This window comes from Lepidochelys kempii, chromosome 2 (assembly GCF_965140265.1).
Source record: "Lepidochelys kempii isolate rLepKem1 chromosome 2, rLepKem1.hap2, whole genome shotgun sequence".
Classification (NCBI taxonomy): domain Eukaryota; kingdom Metazoa; phylum Chordata; order Testudines; family Cheloniidae; genus Lepidochelys; species Lepidochelys kempii.
The window spans coordinates 51629150-51644357 of record NC_133257.1 but is presented as its reverse complement, the minus strand read 5'-3'; positions in this window follow the sequence as shown (position 1 = coordinate 51644357).

The window sequence follows — 15208 nt, the reverse complement described above, 5'->3', positions numbered from 1 at the left end:
TGCACAATGATAATGCTACAATGAAGTACTTCTCAGTCTGGCCAGACTGAGGTCTTGAACCACCTTACATATCTGTAGAAAGCCTAAACACAGTGAAAGCTGTGTTTTTTCTGCTGGATCAGGCAGTAAAGTATGAAAGTGGGACTCAACTCTTCTGTGAGCAAGGCAAATGCTGTGCAGGGAATGTTGAAGAGGCAAAGTTGAGATGTTTTCCACAAACAGAGTAACGCGTGAGACTATGCACAGCACAGGATCATGTAGCCCAAACCGAATATTGCAAGGGAGCAACAGGATATACCCACTGCTCTCCTCATATTCTACAGTAGCCAGCTGCATTAAAAGGTCCTGACTCAAATATAGGGCAGAGAGTTGCTTCCCTGGCCTCAGTGTGGTTCAGCATTAGGGACCGAACAAAGGTTTTTTTTCTATCTGGGGGTCTGTCCAGTATACAGGACTGGGCTGACAGCAACAAAGCGGCTTAACGGTTTTATCACAAAATCTAGAGAGAGAGTTTGGCCATATTATACCATTGTTTAGAAACAAAACTGTCCATTAAAATCAATGGTGAGATATGTTTAAAAGTCCATGGCAAGATATAGCCCTAAAGTAACAATAACTCAAAAGTAATCAAAACCTTGTTCACATAAATCAGAAATGGAAAGCAAAATCAATGTCTCTTAGAAATCCAAGGAGTAAGTGAGGAGCCACTTTCAACAAAATACTTCACAAACTGGGCATAATTCTTGACCACTGAAAAAAGATCCAGTTTCTGCATCTGATAAAGGAAGGACCACTTTACCGGGCAGGTGGCGTTTTCATGAATATGTTCATATGTGACCAAAGAAAGACAAAAGGTTTGCTAGAACAGGAGATATACTTTAAGAAGCATAGCTCCAAACTTAAAGCCAGAAGATTTTAGTCCAGTGTTTTTAATCATCTTTTCAACTGGAAATGCCTTCAGGTAATGTTTGTTTTTATTCATTTCTTATATAGTCAGGATTAGGCATTGTGGAATGGACGTAGTCATATTATGACCTGAAACACTGATAGTGCTAAAAAAAATTAAAGAGCTCAGTATTTAATTATTATTGGTAATGTGTATATAGCACTAGAGGAGGCTGTAGTGCTTTACAAACAGGTAGAAGGACACAGCTTCTTGCAGGAACCTACCCTCGAAATTAGGCCGATACAAAGACTATCCATGATCATGCGAGTAGAAGTAGGCGGAGCTGAAGAGGAGAGATGTTCAGGTACCAGGTGATGGGCATGGCATGAATCAAACTAGAAGATAATAGAATTTGTGATGAGTTTTAAGGAGGTATTTAAAAGTTAGGAATGTCGCTTGGCCCAAAAGAAGAGACAGATTGCTCCAGATGTCATATGATAATGGTAAAATATCACAGAAAGGATCACTTTTTTCTGTTACTGATCAAGGACTCTGTTAGACTAAGGAAAACAGTATTGTTGCCAAGGCTTTGGGCTTGTCTACACAACCAGGGAGATCAACACTGCTGCAACGGATGCAGCGGGTGTCAATTTAGTGGGTCTAGTGAAGACCCGCTAAACTGACAGAAGAGCGCTCTCTGGTCCATCCCAGTACTTCAGCTCCCAGAGAAGATTAAGGTAAATCAACTGAAGAGCATCTCCCTTTGACGCAGCGCAGTGAAGACCCTGGGGTAAGTTGACCTAAGCTAGGTCGACTCCAACTACATTATGGAAGTAGCTCGAGTAGCGTAACTTAGGTCAACTTCCCCTGGTAGTGAAGAGAAGTAGTTTGTCTGTCTCTTTTTTTCTCTCTCATTCACTGCAGAGCTCCTGCCTAGACACTTTCTTAGCTCTCTTCTGCCTGGTTTTCTTCACATTTAAAGCACACGCACACCTTCACACCGTGTATAGAGGCTTTTTCTTTTCGTTAAGCACAACATTGCTAGAGCTACCTAGGCTATGGTGCTCTCTCCCCCATAGTGAAAGGGCTGATTACGGGAGTTCATTTAGGGCATGTCTATAAATATAGTGCAGCAGTGGCTCAGCTGCGCTGCTGCAGAGCATCTGGTGAAGACACTATGCCGACGGGAGACAGCTCTCCTGTCGGCATTAGAAAAACCCCTCCGTGAGCGGCAGAAGCTCTGTTGGTGGGAGAAGCTCTCCCTCCAACATAGCACTGAGCACAGAAGCGCTTATATCAGTGTAACTTGCGTCGCTCGGGGGTGGAATATTCATACCCCTGAGCAACATACATTTTGCCGACATACGCTATAATGTAGACATAGCCTTATGCTAGTTTTAGACTAGTGTAGCTCTGTTGTGCAGAGCCTAAAAGGTAAGAATGGAGAATTCACACTTGAGAGGAGAAGGCAGCAAAGAGATCTGAAGAGGAGGTGATACATTCGGAATGGAGGGAGAGGAAGATAGCGTTAGCTGCATTGTTTTGCATAAGCTGGAGCAATGAGAGGCAGAGAGGCTGGAAAGGGAGAGGTTAGGATAGTCAAGGTGAGCATTAATCAAGTCACATACCAGAAATTTACCCACTGAAACAGGGAGGAAGAGGTGGATTTCAGAAATGTGGTAAAGAAAGAAGCAATAGGTTTCAATGAATCTGGCTGTGAGGGGGAAGGTAAGGCCAGAGAGGAGCTGAAGATGACACTGAGGTAGAAATGGAAGATAATGAATGGTGAGGGAGAAAGGGAAGAGCACAAAGTTCTGGTGAAAGATGAGATGCTCCATTTTTACTATACCTAGATACCATCGAGATCGGTACATTAATGCACCACAAAGGTAACATCTGCTCTGACTTACACACATGCATTTTCCAATGAATGACAATTTCATCTGTGTTGTTGAGAGCAGAATTGGGCCCATTCATTACATGTAATTACCCACCAAAAATTCAGGGATGATGGGGTACAGCTCTGTGACTGGGGAGAGTACATATTTTTGGCTTATGTTATTTAATAGGCCCCTCTCTATCTGGGAACTCAGCTGAAGTAGAGGTGGGGGTGTGGAGTGGGGGCAGCCAAGCTTTTTGCTGGCGCCTCCTTGTGGCAGATGTCCAGTGCAGGTACTTGTTATAAAGAGGTTATGGTTCCCCGATAACCCAGAGTTGGAAGTGGATTTAGCCTTCCCCTAAAGAAGTAGGGGAATGGGGCTGGGACTTCTATTGTCTGGTACAATGAGGAGACAACCCTTCTTCCCCTTCCACCTCCTTAATCCTCATATGAGGAGAGGGTGGCGGGGTACCAGCAATGGGTTGGAATCAGCTGTGGAGGAGTGGGGGGGACTCCATCAGGTGAAAACAATTAAAGAGGGAATGGTGATCTGTGCTGTATGAGTTACTGCTGGTTAGTTCCCAGATGAGTTAAGTTTTGGCCTAATTAAGCCACATTCTTTGCTTTTTCGTGCATATGAGGGATAATTGCATCTGGGTTAGGGACAGCAGAATTTTACCCGCCCACTGGATGATCCCTTTAAAATAGCTTTGGATGTTGAGAAGGAAATGTCAGAGAGGTAATTGGAGACATAGGACTGGTCAGAAAGGAAGAGGTCAAGGGTAGAGAGGTGGAAGCACATTCATACCTGACTGCTGTCCTAATCTGTGCTCTGTCTGCAACAGACCCTTCCTGCTCCCGATATGCCCCCTGTGCAGTAGCTCTTGGCAGGGAATGCAAAGCAGCCAGGCCAATTTTAGCCTTCAAGAATGTACCCTGTGTTGTGAGAATTAGCTGGGGAGGCTGCTTTATTCTGTTTTATGGCAACAAAAGCATGTAGGACAATATAGCATCTATCCAGTTATCAGTGTTCAGTGAAAAGTTACACTCATATTTTAATTTAAAAAATCCGATTGATTTATCCACTTGGATTCTTGTGTGAGATTCCCATTGCCTCTAACAGGAGAGCCAGGCACATGAGAACAGAACAGATACTTTTAATATACTGTTGGAAAACCAGTTATTTTGTTTGTCTTTAACATTCTGACAGCATATTAAAGATCTGTGTATCAATAAGCTTTGTAGTAACATAGCAATTTATCTAATTTAACTTGCATATTTCATTCTAATTGTTTCTGAGCCTTGCTTATTTTTTAGCACTCTAGGGATCTTCTGGCTCTAGGGTCTATAGCCTGCTCTTATCCCATGTTTACAGATTCCATGTCTCACAAAGTACGACCATTTACATATTTTTTGTGGCTATACTCCATCCTGTTGGTTCTTTATTTGGCATATTGAATTTTTATTTACAATCGCTGCATGGGCTCTGTTTCACATACATAAAATCAATTTTTATTAGTTGTATAACGGTTGTGACAGTGGCCCCAGTCAAAGATAAAAGCCCTATTATACTGGCTCCATAGAAACACGTAACTGCATAGGGCCATAGCAGAAAAATAACTAACTTAAGAAGAAGCAGATCAATAGTATATGCCATACTATATAACCAAAAGGCAGACCATGATCCTAATATTTTTATTATAATAAAAGCAAAGTATTTTCTGGTGGGACAAAATAATGAAGTGTTGAAAGGATGATTTTCTTAAGAAACTGATAAAGAAAAACAAACTATATTTTAAACTACCTAGTCAGTTATATTAACATTCCAACCTTACACTAAACATTAAAACAGACTAAAATGGATTAAATAAAATGAACATTAAGAATAAATGTTAAAAACATTAAAATTATTGAGATCTTTTACTCCTAAGGAAAAATATTCCTGTGACACTTTTTGATTCATGCTTTTGTGTCCTCTAGATTGGCTTGCCAGAGCGTACTCTACCTTTTGAAGATCACTCCAGAGTTATAGGTAGGGCAGAATGCAGCTGCTCACTTGGTAGGTAGTGCTGATCAAAAGGAGCATATCCTAGTAGCTCTCCAGTGTTTGCACTGGTTTCTTCTTTACTTCTGAGTTGACTTTACAGATAAAATGCTTGTTTGGTTTTGGTCTTAGTTGTCTAAGAGACCACCTCTTTCCCATGCACCATTGTGGCAATTGAGATTAGTTGGGGTAGTCAAGTTTGCAATCTCTAGATTTAAATGTTTAGTGGCTATTCTCTGTTCTTCACCTATATAATTGGCTTCCCCTACTGGGCAACACACCCAAATCAAATTGCCTATAAACACAAGGGCTTTGCTGATTATCTGATGCAGAAAATAATGTTGCTGACTGTGTATGATTATTCACTCACTTGCAAATATCAGAAACGCAGACATATGTCTATATAATGTCATCTCGTATTGGGTGAAGGTGAAAGGCCATCTCTTTACTCAGTCGCATAAGAGTGAGAGGACAAAAAAATTGTGGAGATGTAAGTCACACTGTTTATCATAAATTATTGCTGCCTTCAGTGCTTAACTGAAGTGCTCCAGTCACTGGAGAGGTATGATTAGTCAGCTCATGGAGGGCCAGCCAATGACAGCACACACAATACTGCAAACTGTTGTTCTGCCCAACTGCTGAGGGACCTGAGTGAGTACAGATGGCAGAACCTGGCCCAGTTCTTGATGTGGATTCTAGGTCTTGGCAGTTACTGGTAGCCTTGCCTTTCTCTGCTGCCAACCCTGACTCCCAGACAGAATGATGTAGCAAAGAGGCATCTCCAAAAAAATCACAGTGTTGTGGGTCAGAAATCTCCTTCCAGGTGTTTTAATGGAGAAACAAGAAAAAAATGGCCCTAAAATGTATGTGTACTGAACAGATCAAGGACAGCCTTTACTGGTGTGTTTTTTGTTTTTGTTTGGCTTCCTTCAATATGTCACTAATCTTAATCTAGCCACCATACTGCTTCTTTATGAATCATTCAGAATGCGATTATGATGCAGTGAGCTCTTACTCTGAATTATGCATTGTGCTTTAGCATCAGCTTTGATAGATCCCAAACTTAAAACGCCAGCTGGGAGAGTCTAATTCTACCATTTACTTCAGATGTGCCCTTCATAGTTAGTTTATTAGATAAAGCATTTAGGCTTGCACTGAGAGCAAACCTATCAGGGAAAGAACAGAAAGATGGAAAATGTAAACCTTGCTTGTGATAGAAACATTCACTGCTGTTTGTAGATTTGCTGTTTGTACATAACATTACATAGATGTGCATTTCTGATGTTTGTGAATGAGCTTATGATCACATTCACTCACAGCATCATGGTTTTCTATGTTGGTTAATTAGCAAAGCATGGTGTTTTTAGGCAATGTAATGCTTTTTGTGTCTAAATTTTAGGAATACATCTGAAGTATAATGTTAAAAAATCAATCACATTTAGATTAGTTTGTCTGGCACCATCATTACCAAGGGCATATTCTCATTCCCCAGATATCTAAAGCTAAAGAACCCAAGTAGTTATTGAAAGTAATGGACTAAGAAAAAATATGTACACTGTTGCTTTATGTTCTGAAATCTAAACTGCCTAGAGCTGCCCTGATTTCAAGCTTGTAAGTCATCTAAACTCAAGCCATAGAAATTCCAGAGGGCATGTTGTTAAATAATGCATGAATGATATAATTTTGCTATGTATCTCATTAGTAAATGCTGCAGGAAACAACTAGGAAAAAAACCAAATGCTATCCTTTATCTACCAACACATTGTTTAGAAATGATACATTCAAAGAGTTAATTTGCAAATCACAGGATAGCAAATAACATTTAATTATAATGAAGGACTGACAGTTGCTTTCTTGTAGGTCAAAAGAAAAATTCTGATAATCTTTTGATTCAATCTGTAACTTTGTTTATATGTGTGTGTATGTTTAATCATAAAATAGATATATCCAGAGAGAGAATAGAAAGAGCTGTCTAGCAACAAACTATTTCAGATCTCTTCCACCTAATAAATTCAAATTACTTCTTGGGTTTAAAGTTATTAAAGCCTTTTTATTAGCTCTAGCACTGTATAACATTCCAGTAAGCAACCAGATTATGCAAGTAATAATCTCCTTTTATCTACAGGTATTCATCTGTAATTAACAATGTCAGTCACCTTATTTTATAAACAATCTGTTCTTCATAAACAAATAAGAGATTTGGTGCAGATGTGTCTGTGTATCCTAGGAAGCCAGCATATCAGTTTTGCTGTGTTTAAGGCCTGCAATTTCATGCTTAGCACTTGGCACTGTAACCATGGTTATCTTCAGTTAGATGCAGAATCCAGAGGCATGAAGGAGAAGGGATTTTTCTTTGGACCTAGTGGAGACAATCAGAACACAGAAAGGGGGCAGGATTATGGGTGATTAATATGCTGTAATCTTTATTTTTAATTATTCTTGACACATCGGGTTTAGGGATTTTTTCTTTAGGGTTATTTCCTGAAATGCATTTTCAAATAAGTGTGCAGCTAATACATATAAGAGTGATGGACTGCATAAATCTTGCAGGAGAGGATAATGATCCTGATCCTTGAGTCTGGCCAGACTGTACTTGCAAATCACTGGGGTAGAGGACAACTGTAACTTTGCACCACTTCTTTACTCCCTTTTCCCCACAGCTGTTGGGGGCAGCTTTAGCCTCCAGTGTAAGTCAGAGCAGCCTCAGGGCTATTCATCTTATTCCCACATCCAGTAGCCTCCTTCAGTTCATACAAGCACATGCATCCATATCAAACAGTTTAATTTTATCCGTGACCACAAAAACTAAAATGCCTGATTCTTAATTCTACAGTAATTGCATGGCTGTACAGCCTTCTTTGTTGTCATGCACAGTATACACACAGAAATGTTACAAATTCCTGAGTAGATAAGTAGCATACTGAAGACAATCATTCCCCACTGCTCATTACAGTGAGGTGCTGAAGGCAGTCAGTAAATCGTAAGGGTTGCTTGGCACCAAACAGGACTGGACTCTGTTTTCTCCATGTAGCAGCCAGTTATCCCAGTGTAATTAGACACAGAGTAAGTGTGTGTCCATTCAAATCCCATATGCTCGGACCATGAAATTAGAGCACTTGCATGAAAAGAACTTAAATTAGTGTGTTGGGCAGAGCTGATTGGGGATTTTTTTTTAAACATTTTGGGGGGGGGGGAAGAGGTCAGAAAATGCGTTTGCATTTCAAACTTTTCATGGGAAAGGATTGGTTTTGACAAGGCTGTCATCAGGATGGTTTCTTGGGTCCAAGATGTGACCAAACCAAGATCAATTTTTCTGCAAAAATGTCACAAGGTTTTGGTTTTGTCTCAATGTGGAACAGGAAAATTTTTGAAAATTTTCATAGATGGGAAAACTGTTTTCTGCCTAGTTCTAATGTTGCCAGCAATCATATTTACTATCAGATATATGTACATGTGAAACAAATTATAAAAATAATGTTCTGCAATGATCATTTTGCACATGCAAAGATGGAGAAGATGGTATTTCTACTGAGACAGAGTTAAAATAGTTTGATTGTCTTGGCTATTTTAACTCGTAATTTGCATACATTCAAAGGACTGGGTTCCTTATAAATTTTAAGCTTAACTTTGAATTTTCTACAATACCATGTTTTTAATTAGCTCTGACGTTCTTTAAAAGTAATATACAGTCAAACCTTTGATAATGGCGAATAACTTTAACTTCACCTTATGCATTTTCCTTGTGGGTTATATGCCAGAGTCTGGTCGCCAGGTGGATTGACAGCAAGAGGTGTGCAGTAGAAGTACATCCCTTTCCAAGCCAAGATGAATTACATAGGTAGTAACTGAGGAATGCATAGGAACATGACTAGATCTTCTGGAAAGTCAGAGAGTTATACGCATTGACTGAAGTTCCAAAACCTCTGTACTGGGCAAGGGCATAAGGCAAAGAAAGCAACAAAGAAAATACCTCAGGTTTTCTATGAAGCCAATGCTTTCCATGCTACAGAAATAGTGCTAAGAAAGGATTACTTGTTTTTGGAGCGTCTTGCATCCGCATTGGCCTGCTAAACCCAGGGTTGTGAGTTCAATCCTTGAGGGGGCCATCTAGGGATCTGGGGCAAAAATTGGGGATTGGTCCTGCTTTGAGCAGGGGGTTGGACTAGATGATCTCCTGAGGTCCCTTCCAACCCTGATATTCTATGATTCTATGATCTCCTCCATAAGGTGCTCATTAACTTGCACTGACCCGAGAACTGAGAGTTCTAAGCATTGTCTGTAATTCATTCTCTCTCAGTCATGACTGTACACCTTGCCACCAGGATGACTTAATGGCTTGAACTATTAGGCCCAATACTGTAGAAAGAATGCTTTCTCTCTGTGCACCTCTGACAGATTATTGCTTAAAAGGATTGGAAGGAGGTAAAGCTGCCTGGTATTTAGTCAAAATGAGCATACTCTGGCAGTTTGCTGCGGGGAATTCTTGCTACAGGGTGCTGTCAGACTTGTGCAAAGTTGGACAGTCCCCTTAAATGCAGGTATCTACTATAAGGTTGTAATGCAAGCAGGATATGTTTTAGCACAGTCTTTGAAACCATATTTGCTTCAGATCCCTTGCTCTTATTCATTCGTTAGGGCATTGACCTGAAATGTGTGTCACACTCAAAATTGCTGTTAATAACTGCTTCTATTATTAAGCATACCCTGAACTGAATCAGTGCACTACAGTGGCAATTTACTGTGACTTAGAGAGGCCCAGAGTCTATGGTTAGAAATAGCTCAGTAGAACCAGGGGTGAATTAGAAAGGCACTCTGGTCCTTTGGCATCAGTCTGCAAGTGAACTTGTGCAGAGAGATGGAAAGAGAGTGCTACATCTAAATAAGTGAAAGCCCTTGTCAGGGTTTCAGAACAGCTGTCATTGCATCATGCATTTAAAATAAGCCCAATAGGTCTGAAAACACAGTGTAGCACATAAGAAAGAGCTGTATATGAACTGCAACACAGGTGGAAACATGGAAAAAGCATTTCTTAAGGCCTATATAAAGCCTTGCATAAAAAAATAAACACTTCACTCAAGGCCAAAGACAAGGAACATCAGTGCTGTCTAGAAGGAAGATGATGCATTCAATTAAAAGGCCTTTTGAGAGAAACCATACAGGGTAATTTTAGGCATTAAAAAAAATGCTCTGAGTTAATGGTGAGGAGAGAGGTTGGATTTAAAATGGCACAAGTAAAAAGTAAATGCAGCCTTGTGAGGATGGACAGACCGATGCTAATATATCAGTCCCTTCTGTATGCCAAAGGAAAATAAGAATTGTGGAAACTGGTTGTCATTTTAAGATTTAAATGCTTTTCATGGCATAGAGTGGCACACATGTGTGGGGGACATAACAAGCCATATACCAAAATATACTCAATACATATCTGTATGTTTCATGAACTGAAGTTATATTGTGGTATCACTGAAAGACTCTTTTTGCTAGGCACTGAACAAATATATAACAAAAAGCTGGTTTGTGCCCCACACAGCTTACAGAGCTGTCATAAATATAAAGGGAAGGGTAAACACCTTTAAATCCCTCCTGGCCAGAGGAAAAAACCCTTTCACCTGTAAAGGTTAAGAAACTAAGACAACCTCGCTGGCACCTGACCAAAATGACCATTGAGGAGACAAGATACTTTCAAAGCTGGAGGGGGGTGGGAACAAAGGGTTCTCTCTGTCTGTGTGTTGGTTTTTGCTGGGACCAGAGCAGGAATGCAGGTCAAAACTCCTGTAAAGGGTTAATAAGCAATCTAGTTAGATATGTGTTAGATTCTGTTTTGTTTAAATGGCTGATAAAATAAGTTGTGCTGAATGGAATGTATATTCCTGTTTTTGTGTCTTTTTGTAACATAAGGTTTTGCCTAGAGGGATTCTCTATGTTTTGAATCTGATTACTCTGGAAGGTATTTACCATCCTGATTTTACAGAGATGATTCTTTTACTTTTTCTTTAATTAAAATTCTTCTTTTAAGAACCTGATTGCTTTCCTTGTTCTTAAGATCCAAGGGTTTGTGTCTGTGTTCACCTATGCAAATTGGTGAGGATTTTTATCAAGCCTTTTTCAGGAAAGGGGGTGTAGGGCTTGGGGGAATTTTGGGGGGAAAGATGTTTCCAAGTGGGCTCTTTCCCTGTTATATTTGTTAGACGCTTGGTGGTGGCAACAATAAAGTCCAAGGACAAAAGGTAAAATAGCTTGTACCTTGGGAAAGTTTTAACTTAAGCTGGTAAAAATAAGCTTAGGGTTTTTTTCATGCAGGTCCCCACATCTGTACCCTAGAGGTCAGGTGGATCTAACATAATGGTGAGAGTAGAAGGTAAGAATGAGGCAGCTATGACTAGTGTACTAAACAACAGGGACAGCACACCAGTTGTCTACCTGCTGTCAAGTGTTTTGAAGGCATCACAATATTTAAGGAAAGATTTAAAGGAGGTCTTTATTGTGGTCTGGTGGATTTTTGCAGGGAGATCTTCTTTTCCTCCTCTTCTCCTTAGGCAGGATGACTTAGAAGAGGCATGCCGAGTATCAATGACAACCATTTATTACATGCCTCCCCTTCTGGAAAATTCTTATAGAGATTAAATTAATGGGACTCTGTAGAAATTTTTCCAAAAAATATCAATTTAGTACACAAGATGGTTTCTATAGATTTTTAAATCCATCCTATAACAGTCAATAGCTGGTAGATGATGAGTCTCTAAACTATCCTATGAAATTTAATAAAAATTCCATGGAAAGGTTAAAAAAAAGTACAGGATGTGACCTCTTTCTGGTACCTTGTTTTAAAATTTAGATATGTGCAAAACCTTCACCATGAAACATGAAGCTATGGAAAACTCACTTGACTCACTTAAACATTTAAGGTCTGATCCTGAGACAAACGCCCAGCACCTCAGAATCAGGCCTTCAAAACTCAGCCTAGATGTGTTGAAATATTTGTAAATCTTTCAAGTGATTTATGGACTGGATAAAGCTTTTGCACTGAAATATTGCAATAATTTGAAACTTACTATTTTGCATAGTCTATAGCAGCACAAGGACACACTGTCATTTTCAACTGAATATCACTTTGAATTTTTGGGTTTATCTGAACATACAACCCAAAGCAAAATTTGGGGTGTGAGAGGGCACATGAATCAAAAACAAGGAAAAAGCTTGCATGAATTCCTCCAACATGAAACAGTTGAGTTTTGCATAGACCTATTTTACCTAAAATAGTTTAATCTCATCTCTATTCAGCATCTCCTGTGATGGCAAGAAGAATGATCAGAAACCCGAGAAGCAAAGTCAGTGGCTTAAAAGCAAAGCAGTGAGAAGAAGGAAGCCTTAACTGTGCCATAAACTTTGTCTCATTCTCAAGTGAGACTTACGTCAATCAACCGTGGAACTTTCTGCAAATGGATTATAATGCACAATCACAGAATTATACACATATTGTATGTTTTTCTTCTTCCTTTTTTAAACTTTGGGGGAAGAAAGTGCCACAAAAAGAAAGTGAGAGAGATGTTAATGTCATTAATTTTTATACCAATAATCCTCTTCTCAAGAAGGCTTAGTACTGAAGCTAGTGCTTTTTGAAGGAGCATCATTTCCCTTTGAATCTAAATTACTCACCATCAAATTATCCATCCTTTTCCTCTACTGGGGGAAATATTAATCTATTCTTTACATAGCAACCAAGAAACAAGTTAGATGCCTTACAAGCAAGTAAGAAGACTGCTTTCTAAGTAGACCATATACAGAGGAAAAAGAGAGAGAGAGAGAGAGAAAATGAAATGCAGTGAAAATTATCAATATTCCCCATGATAGCCTGTTTCCCCCCATTTATTAACCATTTTTTCATATTTTAGTTGTCTAATCATGCTGTTACTTGTCAGCTCTGTGTTCTTGGGGAACCAGGGCACAGTATCCAGCCTGTCTGACTCATGAAGGACATACCCCCAACCTCTCCTTGAACCAAAGCTGATCAGAAGAAAGACTTACCAAAAGCAATGAAAAGGCAGTGGGAGACACACCTAAACCCCTCCAGACAAGGGTGACAGGATTAAGGCAACTCTCCTAGACTTATTTGCATTGAAGATGGGACAGGGAGGCATCTCCATTAGCATACAGAATGGAGAACAGAGATTCCAAGGCAAGAACTGCACGGAATTCTGGGACCAGAAAAGCAGGGAAGCGCTGCATGATGGGGGTCTCTGCTCCAGATGTTAATGAACCCATGCCTGCACACATCCAGCTCAGTAGTTATCAGACCAATTCTAGTAATAAATCCTTTAATGGTATCCAAAATACTGAAGCTGCCTAATTGCATTGTGAGCTCCCTCGAAGAAACATGTGCTGAACCTGGCATTGGATGGTGGCAGCTTGGAAGTGCTGCTCGATCCAGCCTGCTGAGTTCAGGGGCATATAAGGGTGGCAGCTTGAAAGTGCTGCTCGATCCAGCCTGCTCAGGCACACTCTATTCCGATGCGGTGCCCCTGGCATATGATGATGGCAGCTTGGAGGTGCTGTTCGACCCAGCCTGCTCAGTCCAAGGACATATAAGGAGTCAGCTTGGGAGTGCTGATTGACCTGGTCCCCTCAGACACTCTCTGTTAGTGTGTGTGTGTGTGTGGGTGTGTCTGATTCTGGGGCTGGAGGAACCCAGCCCTGGGGAACTTAGGTCCTGCATGATAACTCCATTGGGAGGGAACTTGCAGAAAGGAGAAGTAGAGCTCCGTATGAGAACACAAGTGACACAAGCAGTTCATTGATAGAATTACAGAACCCCCTCTCAGAAGAATAAATGAGTGTACCACAAAGTAACGGGCAAATCTGGTAACAATTTGCATTTTAATTTTCATGTTGGCCCTGATCCTGCAAACACTTATACACATTCTTAAGCAGTGGTTCTCAAACTAGGGGCGCCGCTTGTTCAGGGAAGCTCCTGGTGGGCCGGGCTGGTTCGTTTAACTGCTGCGTCCACAGGTCGGCGGATTGCAGCTCTCACTGTCCGCGGTTTGCCGCTCCAGGGCAATGGGGGCTGCGGGAAGGGCGGCCAGCACATTCCTCGGCCTGCGCCGCTTTCTGCAACCCCCATTGGCGTGGAGCAGCGAACCGCGGCCAGTGGGAGCTGAGATCCGCCAACCTGTGGACACAGCAGGTAAACAAACCAGCCCGGCCCACCAGGGGCTTCCCTGAACAAGCAGCGCCGTTAGTTTGAGAACCACTGTCCTTAACTTTAAGCCAGTGGACTACACACATGCTTAAAGATAAGTACATGTGTAAGTGTTTGCAAGATTAGGGTCTTTGTAACTCTTACCAATGTTTATCTGTTTTAACTCCATAGCCTTCTTCAACAATTGATTCAACTGATTACCTGCTATATAATTGTTTCCCTATTATTTAACTTACATTTTCCATTTTGCAGTGTAACTGTATTAACTATGTCCATTTTTACTGACTAGTGAGAATAATCTATCCTAGTTTTCTTTATAGCATCACTTCATATGACAAATAGGAATCATATCTTGTCTTAGGCTATGTCCACACTTGTGAGCATGAACGGATAGTTGTCCATGTACTGGTAGTCCATGTACCCTATAGCTACACCGAGTGTCCTCATACGTTCTGTTTGGCATGGGTACATGCTGCATTCATGTATATACCTGCATCCACGCTGCCGCTTGCTGGTATGTGATGTTAGTGCTATCGCTTATGGGGTGGTGTCCTAGAGTTCTGTGCATCACAGCAGACACTCTAGGAACCACTTTGCTGTATGATGCTGGAACTTTTCACCAATTTCACACATTTGGTGATGGCAGCTCCTATTTATCTCTCCCTTCTGCTGGAACACATGGACAAGGTCTTGGAGGATGTGGTTCTGCTCCTGCTTCTTGTGGCAAGAAAAATGTTCATACTCAATCTGCCATGGAGTACATCAATAGAAAGGGGTACTTCTCTATGGTATTGCAGGATCACTGTGGTCATTTCACAGGTATCAACGCAGGGTGGGCAGGGAAGGTGTATGATGCACACATGTATAGGAACACTGGCCTGTACAGAAAGCTGCAAGCAGTGACTTTCTTTCCAGACCAGAAGATTCCAGTGGGGGTGCTGAAATGCCCATAGTGATCCTAGGAGACCCAGTGTACCCCTTACTCCCATGGCACATGAAGCCTTACATGGGGAATCTGGACAGCAACAAGGACCGCTTCAACAATAGGCTGAACAGGTGCAGAATGAGTGTTGAATGTGTGTTTGGCAGATTAAAAGCATGCTGGTGCTGCCTTTATGGCAGGTTAGACCTATATGAGGAAAATATTCCCAAGGTCAGAGCAGCCTGCAGTGTACTGCATAATATTTGTGAGGCTAAGGG